The sequence below is a fragment of the Corvus brachyrhynchos genome, unplaced genomic scaffold, assembly GCF_000691975.1.
Source record: "Corvus brachyrhynchos isolate BGI_N302 unplaced genomic scaffold, ASM69197v1 scaffold46, whole genome shotgun sequence".
Taxonomy (NCBI): domain Eukaryota; kingdom Metazoa; phylum Chordata; class Aves; order Passeriformes; family Corvidae; genus Corvus; species Corvus brachyrhynchos.
In genome coordinates, this window is record NW_008238838.1 from 3975351 (window position 1) to 3983561 (window position 8211).

Here is an 8211-nt window from a genome sequence, read left to right on the forward strand (position 1 = left end):
TGCAAAAAGAATAGCATCCACGGAGCCACCACAATCCGGGGTTTCTCCTCTTTTAACAATCGCGTCGGCACAGAGAAATAATTATTCCTTGTATCAGTGTTAAAAGAGTCAACAAGCTTAAAAAAGCTTGCTTGGTGAACCTTCTCCAAAGCAGGTAACGATGCTCCTCTTTGATTCTGCTTTCTCCAGCTGGAATTTTGGGATAAGGATCTAGAGATGAGGACTAATCACTTTAAGGAGTTGCTGCGTGTTACTAACTGCCAGGGAAGGCGTTTGCCGGGACGGCCTCCCCGTTTCTTTATTTTCCTGAATGGCTTTGGTGGGAATAGGACTGGCAAACTTCTGGAGTGGTTGTGTTACAAGGAATGTTTTATTTCCACGGGTTTAATTCCTCGTGCGGGGGGAGGGCGCGAGCGGGTTGATCCAAGGTGGAACATGGAAAATAATAATCCAAAAAAAAAAGAAAAATTAGGATCTTGGGGGGGGGGGGTGGGGGCGGTTTACACCGTGTACGTCTCCTTCTAAAGCTGTAGCCTCTGGGTGTAGGAAAACAGCATCCATTCCTTGAAAATATGCCATGAAAATACCCGTAAATATTTTGTCTTCCAGAATACGTTCCCAAGGAGTTGGGCCTAGCAATATGGCAGCGCACGTTCCTTAGGAAATCCTGCAGAATGCTGCTGCTGCTGAGGTAATTTGGATTCTCAGTCAGTATCTCCCTTTTCCTTCTAATTCCTTAAAATTATTTCAAGCCCAGAAATCCTTAAAGAGTTCCTCTTTAAACCTAGGATACAGTGCATGTGTGTGTGTGTGTGTATATATTTTTATAGGCCTAGTTTCACTGGGGTTAAAACTGGGGGGGAAAGAATGGGAATTATTTCACAGTTGTGTTACTTATTTCCCTGATTTTATGGGCAGAAGGACGAAATGGCAGCAAGCAGCTTTTTGCTCAGGCACACAATGCATTCCGTAGTGATCGATTTTCCTGGACAGGGCATTTCTGCTTTGTGGTTTGCAAGAAAACCACCCACAGACCAAACCCCAATGCTGGGTCTTTGGAGATTTTATTTCTACATATTTCCCTCTAGATTCCCTTGGCTGTAAATCTCTAAAATCCCCGCTTTATATTGGGTTATTACTGACAAAAATACGTTGTATTTTTGGTTGTACCACGTACCAAAGCCTTGTTGATCCTGTGTGCACTGATATTATAAAATTAATAATTAAGCAAAGTATGCTCAGTATAAGGGTATCACAAACCTAAATATAACTACCTTAATGTACAGGTTGAAACTTTTTATTTGTAATCTTAGCATTGGAGGCAGATACAGGGTGATGCTGATTGATTTGTTTGCCTCTGATGGATTTTCTGCCACTGTGTGTATGTTCATCAGGTTTTCACAAGGTACAATAGCTGTGTGATTAATCAATGGGGGGAAACATTTCCAACCCCAGATCTTGGCTAATCCGTGGCTCTCTTTCCATCCCCCCTGAATTTATTGGGTACAAGTGAAATTCCTGTTTAAAAAGCAGCGCTCATTAAAAAAATAATAATTAAAAATCTCTGTCTTTCAACAAACAAAACTGTTGGTTTGCTGCTGCATTTACCACTTTGCTGTCTTAAAGATTGTCCACGAGTTTGTTTTGCCAAAGGAGCAGGTTGGTTCCTGGATGTCTGTAATTTACAGCACACAGGTGCCATGGAATGACATCCCTGCTCCCTGTTCCCCCAGGGCTCTCAGGAATGCAGAGGGGGACAATCACATTTACAGTGGGGGTTTATTTGCAGCTTTTCCAGGGATAGCTCTTGCTGCTTTCCCCCTTTTTCTCCCGTTTTTCCTCCCAAGTGAAGCTCTGGCGATGGATCCCAACTCTCCCTCTTCCCTTTTGTGCTGGAAAAGCCAATCAGGTAGCAAGGGAGGTGCAGCAGGGATCAGCCCTCCTTTAGGCAGGGAGGAAAGGGTGGGTTTTGCCAACAAATCCCAGCTTTCCTCGAGCATGTGCCGGGCTCCTCAAAGCTCTGGCTCAGGTCTGGCTCTGGGTGTTCCCTCTGGGCAGAGCTGGGGACACGTGTCCTGTGCAAAGGCCACCCAAATGTTACAGCTCAGTTTCCCTCATGGATTTGAACTATCCCAGGAAGAGGAGATTAATTTCCCAGGAATTAATGGGAAAGAAAGAAAAAAAAAAGTTTTGGAGCTAGGTAAAGTGAGGAGAAGTGTAACCTCCCCATGGATATTTCAGTGAGATCATCTCATACGAAAAAAATCAAATATTTCTCTGCCAGAGACATTCAAATTAGCTCACTTCATCGACATAACTGAATGTAAAGAGTATTAGAGTTAGAATGGATATGCTGAATATAAAGCAAATATTCTGCCTTATGCAGTTTTACCTAACAGAGACAAAGGGAAAAATTCCCTGCCGTGGGAAGGAATCCTGGTGCACACAGCAATGACTGACCCCAAATACTGAACCTATTAGGCCCTGTTAGACAACCTGGATCTTAACCTCAGGTTCCCTGCAATAAATGAGCTTTGTCGTGGAGGGCTGGGGTTATTTTTGGCCGGGTAACATTTGTTGTGTTCCATTTGCAGCTCTGTTCCCAAGGAGGGCACAATCCATGCGCTCCCTGCCCCACTCCAGCCTTGACCACTGCAGGGACAGAGCTTTCTCCACCCCAAATTCCAACAGGAAAGCCATCCCGGTTTTTCAAAGATGCTACAGCATGAATTTTGGCTGCTGGAAACTTTGGGAAAAGCTGGACTCTTTTAAGGTGAGTGTCAGCGTAGGAATCGGAACTTGGAGGATGGATTTAGATAACCTTTGGGCAGATGGTGAAAGTTTAACATCTATTGCTGGGTGCAACAGGAGTTTCCTGCCACCCAGCGATTCCAAATGAAGGAAAATTGTATTTTATAATTGCATATTTACCAGGCTGGAAAGGTTGAAGTGATTTATTTTAAGAACCTGCACCCAAAAAAAAAAAAAAAAAAAAGAGGGAGAATTTTCTAACAGCATCCAAATAGCAAAATCCTTTTCCAAGTGGTGCCTGTTTGATTTTACAGAGGATAATATTAACTTGCACCAACACAGTTTGTCTCCTGAAGGAGAAGTGAAAAGTTGGTGACACTTTGAGCAAGAGTTGATCTCAGTGATTCTCTCCACCAGCTCTGTGTGGAGCTCACAGCCAGGCTCCTTTCCAGCCTGATTCCCCACCAATAAAATGGGAAATATTCCTTACGCAGGGAAGAAAACTTGGAAACCTCAGGGGAAGGAGGGACGTCTCTTGCTTGCAGTGGCAAAACTTTGCTTTTCAAGCTTTATTAGAAAAATCCTTAAGAACATTTATCTTTGTCTGTGTGGAAGAAATGCAGGGAGTTGGGGTTAGGGGCAATTTGCAGCTTGTTTAGCAGAGTGAAAGGGTTTTTGTTTTTCGCCTTTAAAAATAGAGTTAAAGTAGAACCCCAGCCCAGTAATGACTTCTCTGAAAGTTAAAACAACTCTCACACAGTTGTTTCTTCTGCCTGCCTCATCCAGGCTGCCAGAATGGAAACAGGACAGCTTTTTGCAGGGTGGGGGGTGGCTGTGTATTGTAATTCTGTTTACATCCCAAAATTTTGCTGTTGGATTATTTCCTACCCTGTTTTAGTGATATACCTCCAATGCTGCTTGTTAATTAAATTCCTGTTAACCTCAGTACTGTGTAATCACCAGAAATTCTGTCCAGCAAAGTGCTTGTGAGGAAGAAACCCAGATCAGCTTTGCTTTGGTTGGTTTAAAATTTTATTTTATTTTATTTTATTTTATTTTGCTGATTTTCTTGCAAAGGCTCACGTGGGAGTGCAGGAAGCTGTGGCTTTATGTCATAACAAAGTCAATAATCAACTCTGCCCCCCACCCTCCACGGAGGGGCTTGAAGGTGCTGAGAGAATGAAGGCTCCTCGCTATAACTCGGAAATTCCATCTGCACAAACACTTCTCCTCTTTCCATCCCCCCCAAAAAGTGTCCCCCAGGCCTTGCAGTGTGAGCAGAGATCCCTGCCTGGTGCCACGAACCCGTAGATCCGAACTTGTGCTCATATTCCACACAAGCTTGTATCTATAGGTCTGTGTCTGGCTGGCAAGTGCACACTGGGCTGCTGCTGCAGCTCACCTTGAAATATTCTTCGCTCTTTCTGCCTTTCCTCCTTTTTTTCCCTCTCCTCCCTCCTTGATATTCTTACTTTTTTTTTTTTTTTTTTTTAATTTAGAGGAATATAAAAGTGGAGCTGCAAATCTCGCCCTGCAATTATCAGCTCAGCTTTCAGCTCTGGGCAGTGCTCACCTCTCCCCATGCAAAGGGTGGTTTGCTTGGCTGTGCTGAGGAAAAGGGGATGGGGGGAGTTTATTTGATGTCAGGCTGAAGAAATTAAATCCCACCCATGTCCTGCCCTGCTCTGGTGATGGGGATGTGACAGGGAACGTTCTTGTGTTGTTCAATTCTGAAACAGATAAAATCATTTCATTTCTAAAGGAACATGGATCAATCATTTCCTTGCTTAGTCCAGCAACCTGTGAGAGGAACAATCCCTTCTCCTCCTTTATATCCAGGAACTTGGAATCCCTTCTCTGACACAGGAGGGGCTTGGTCCTCCAACTCCTTTTCTCTCTCAAAAATCAGTTTATTATAGAATCCCATTCCTTCCGATTTCATGCTATTTGTGTCTTTTAAAATAGTTTTTAAGAGAAAATAATCATGCTGGAAAGTCCAAAAGAAGTGGCAGGGCAGGAAAAAACCCTGGAAGCAGGCAGTGCAAACCCTGCTGTGGAAAAGTAACCTTTCAAGTTGGGAGAGTGGAACAATTATTGTGAAGAAGTCATTTTTTAAAACCCCAATGTACGGATTCTATATGAAAGTAATTAGGCTGTAAACTCAAAATAAAATCTGACTATTTCTTTCCAGCAGCTTTCAGTGTTAATTCCACCAAAGATTTGCTCTGCATTTCCACTTTTAAATTTCTCTGAGTTTGAACTTGGCTGCTTTGACATACGCTGCTGTAGGCCAAAAAAGTTGGTTTTTTCCCCTCTTTGCTGAATTTCCAAGGTTTTCTATGTGTTTTCTATTTATTGTGGAAGCATAAAATGATGTCAGAGAAGTCCAACCACTCTTCTTTCTCCATGTGAGCTGAAACTAGCCGTAAAAAAAGGGAAAAAAATTGCATTTTGGAGTCCTGTGTGATGTAAAGTCGAGTTTAAAAGCTGGTGCTCAATATTCCCCGAATGTTTGGACAGGAAATCAAGGAATAAAAGCTGATGAGTGATTTCCAGCAGAACTTGAGCTCCTGAATTGTTCTGTTGTGGGATTCTACCCGGAGCAGGGACCTGGAGTCTAACTCTCCTTTGGGATTTTGAGAGTGGACGTTGTTCCATCCATGGTGGGATGGGCAGAGGCTGACCATGGAAGCAGGATGAGATTGCATCTGACTGTGGCAGTAAAAAATGGTTTTCCCAGAGGGTCTGTGAATATTCTGGGTTGGTTTGGGGTTGGCTTTTTAACTGCTGTGAATGTTCACCCCGTTGGATTCCCACGTGCTGGCTCCAGGGGAAGCATGGGCTCGCTTAGTCTGAGCTCCAAGGAGAAATGAGCTGGTGAAACTCAATAAAATCCACATTTCTGTAGGGTGGTCTCTCCTCTGTAAAGCCATTTGTGGTAGAATAGGCTGAGAAAAGCCTGGAATTGGTCATGGATGTTGTGGCACTTCAGGTGACATTGCTTGGGGAGTGCCAAAAGACCCCTGGCAGGGGAATTGAGTCAGATATGTCCCAAAATGGGGTACCACAGTTTGGTTTGATGGGGTTTTTTTTTAATTAGGAAATCAATACTTGAATCATAGAAGAGGAAAGAAGAAACAGATTTATTTTTTTTTCTTCTTCTCTGTAAAATAGTGCAATTTCTCACTGAATATGTTGGGACCTGCTAATCAATACCCCATTTTTTTTCCCTCCCTTTGGTGAGAGGCTTGGTCTAAACACAGCTGGATGCTTAGAAAGGAAACTTTAGAGAAGTGGCAGCAGAAGTGGGGTGAGCTGCAGGCCCTGTGCTGCTGGGAGGAGAAGCAGGGAGTTATTTCTGGGGCTGAGCAGGTTTGCTGATTGCTCCTGGTTTTCTGGGATGAGTTTGGGGATGCTGTGGCCTCAGCTTTGTGGGACAGCTTAAAAGAAGCCTCTTGCAGGCTCTTGACTTGTTCAGGGAGGATGCCAAGGAGAGCACCGCTGGCAGCACCACCAGCACAGCTTCTCTGAGCTCAGATTATCCAATAAACCCAATAAAACCTGTTCTTAGTGAAATTGAAAATGCATCTCAGTGTGTCTCTTGTTAAACTGCCCCCCTGTTCTTTTTTGGCTGCAGCCTCCCCTGTTCTCCCCCCGCCCCTTTGTTTTCCAGCCTTTTGAAAAGCATTTCATTGTGTTTCCAGCCTTAATTTGTGTTTCTGTTCTGCTGCTTGTGTTCCACTGCACTTCATTAAGTTCTCAAGTGAAACTGTGGTCTGGCAAAACGATGTGAGGAACCTTGAATTGTGTCTTCCTTTTAGGATGGAGGAGAATAATTGGAGTCTGTGGAGCTCCTACCTGTGTGGTTCTTACGAGGGGTTTTTTTATCATTATTATTTTCCCCTCACGTGGGGGGTAAGGAGCTTGCATTTGTGCAGCAGCTTTGATCCAGGTGCCACCCCGAGAGCACAGAGATCCCTTCATCTGTCACTGATGCACAGAGACTGCTGAGGCTCAGAGCCCTTCACCCACTTGGAGGCTGCAGGGGACTCAATGGCATAGAAGGCACTTCTGGAATCAAACCAGGGCACCTGGATGTAGGAATTACCCCCAAAATGTCCCAATAGCCTCTCCAAAAATCGGGGCCTTGATTAAAATGCAGCCCCTTTCTCTGGCAGTGGGCAGAGTGGCTGCTTTAGAGGTAAAAAATAAAATCCTCTCCTGTGTGGCTGCATCTGGGGAGGCATTGCTGTGCTTGTGTTTCCTTCGGGCAGAGTTAGAGTTGAAAGCAGCAGAAGTTCTTTCTCTGAGGAAGCAAAGCTTTCCCAAACCTCCTCCTCTTTTTAATATTTGGTAAATCTGCTTTTTCTCCCTCAAAATATGGTGACCACGTCTCACTCCTGTTGCTGACTGAGAGCACCTGCGAGGTCTCCTGCACACGAAGATGTCCCGTGGTCCCCACTGGGGGATGAAAAGGGAATTTATTTGTTTGTTGCTTCCTTTCCCAGCCTGGTGAGGAGCACAGGGAGCCCTTGTCAGCAGAGGAGCACACAATAGCACTCGGGTAATTAGAACAGCCATATGCAGTGGCAAATGGGATTCGTGATAAGCAGAATGGAATTGTGTACCCTGGAATTTGAACCGTATCCAAATACTCTTATTCAGATAATCAAATCTGGTTAAACTCTTAAAAGGCAGATAAATTTCAGTATTCTGCGTATTTCAGTAATCTGATTTTTTTCCTCCCCCCTCCATCTCTTTTTGTTTATTTGCTTCTAATCAGTAAGGGAGAAAATAAGAGAGGAAATAAGGAGAGGATGTTTTTAGGGGAGGGATCCAAGACTGGGACACCTGCCCTTGAGCCAGGCAGGCTCCGTGACTCTGGGAGCACTGCAGGGGTGGCATTCCCTGAGCTGGAAGTGCTCCAGCTGGGCTGGGGAGCCTTTGGTTGTGCTTGTGCAGGTTCATGGTGAGATCCAGCCTCACCAATCCACCAGGTTTTGCTTCAGCTTCCGGGCCATCACCTGTCAGTTCCTTCGTTTTTCAGGGTGCAGGTGTGAAACCAGCCTTGGCTCCGGGTCTGAGTTGTGCTGTGCAGGGTCTCAGTCACAGAGCAGGCCTGGAATAAGCCAAAAAATCCCCCCCAGAATGTTTTGGGGTCATTTAGAGTCATCAGCACTTAACGCTTGTGCCACCTTCCCCCCTTAGGGCCAGCACAGGGTGCTCAGATTGTGTTGTGTCACCCTGAGCTGATGCTCCAGCTCCTCTCAAAAGCCCCTTTTGGTTCAGGAGCGAGAGCCCGGTCACCTTTCCCCTAGAAAGGCCCAGAGATTGAAATGGAATATTGAGCAAACCTTCAGATTGCTGCAACCCTGCTAAAAGTTGAGGCACGGTTTTTGTAATGTGTTGAAGAATTCTGGAGAGCTTTCAAAATATTTACTTGCTCTGCATTTCAGCAGA

The 8211-nt window shown here is 44.7% G+C and overlaps 1 long non-coding RNA gene across 3 annotated transcripts in view; it reads left to right on the forward strand.

Annotated features, from left to right (window-relative positions):
* Positions 1-2655: 2655 nt before the first annotated feature.
* Positions 2656-8211, forward strand: part of LOC108447698 — a 33979-nt gene continuing 28423 nt past the window's right edge. For all 3 annotated transcript variants that reach the window (XR_001863362.1, XR_001863365.1, XR_001863363.1), the window contains exon 1: positions 2656-2773. This is a non-coding gene — a long non-coding RNA (uncharacterized LOC108447698). The remainder of the gene's footprint in view (positions 2774-8211) is intronic.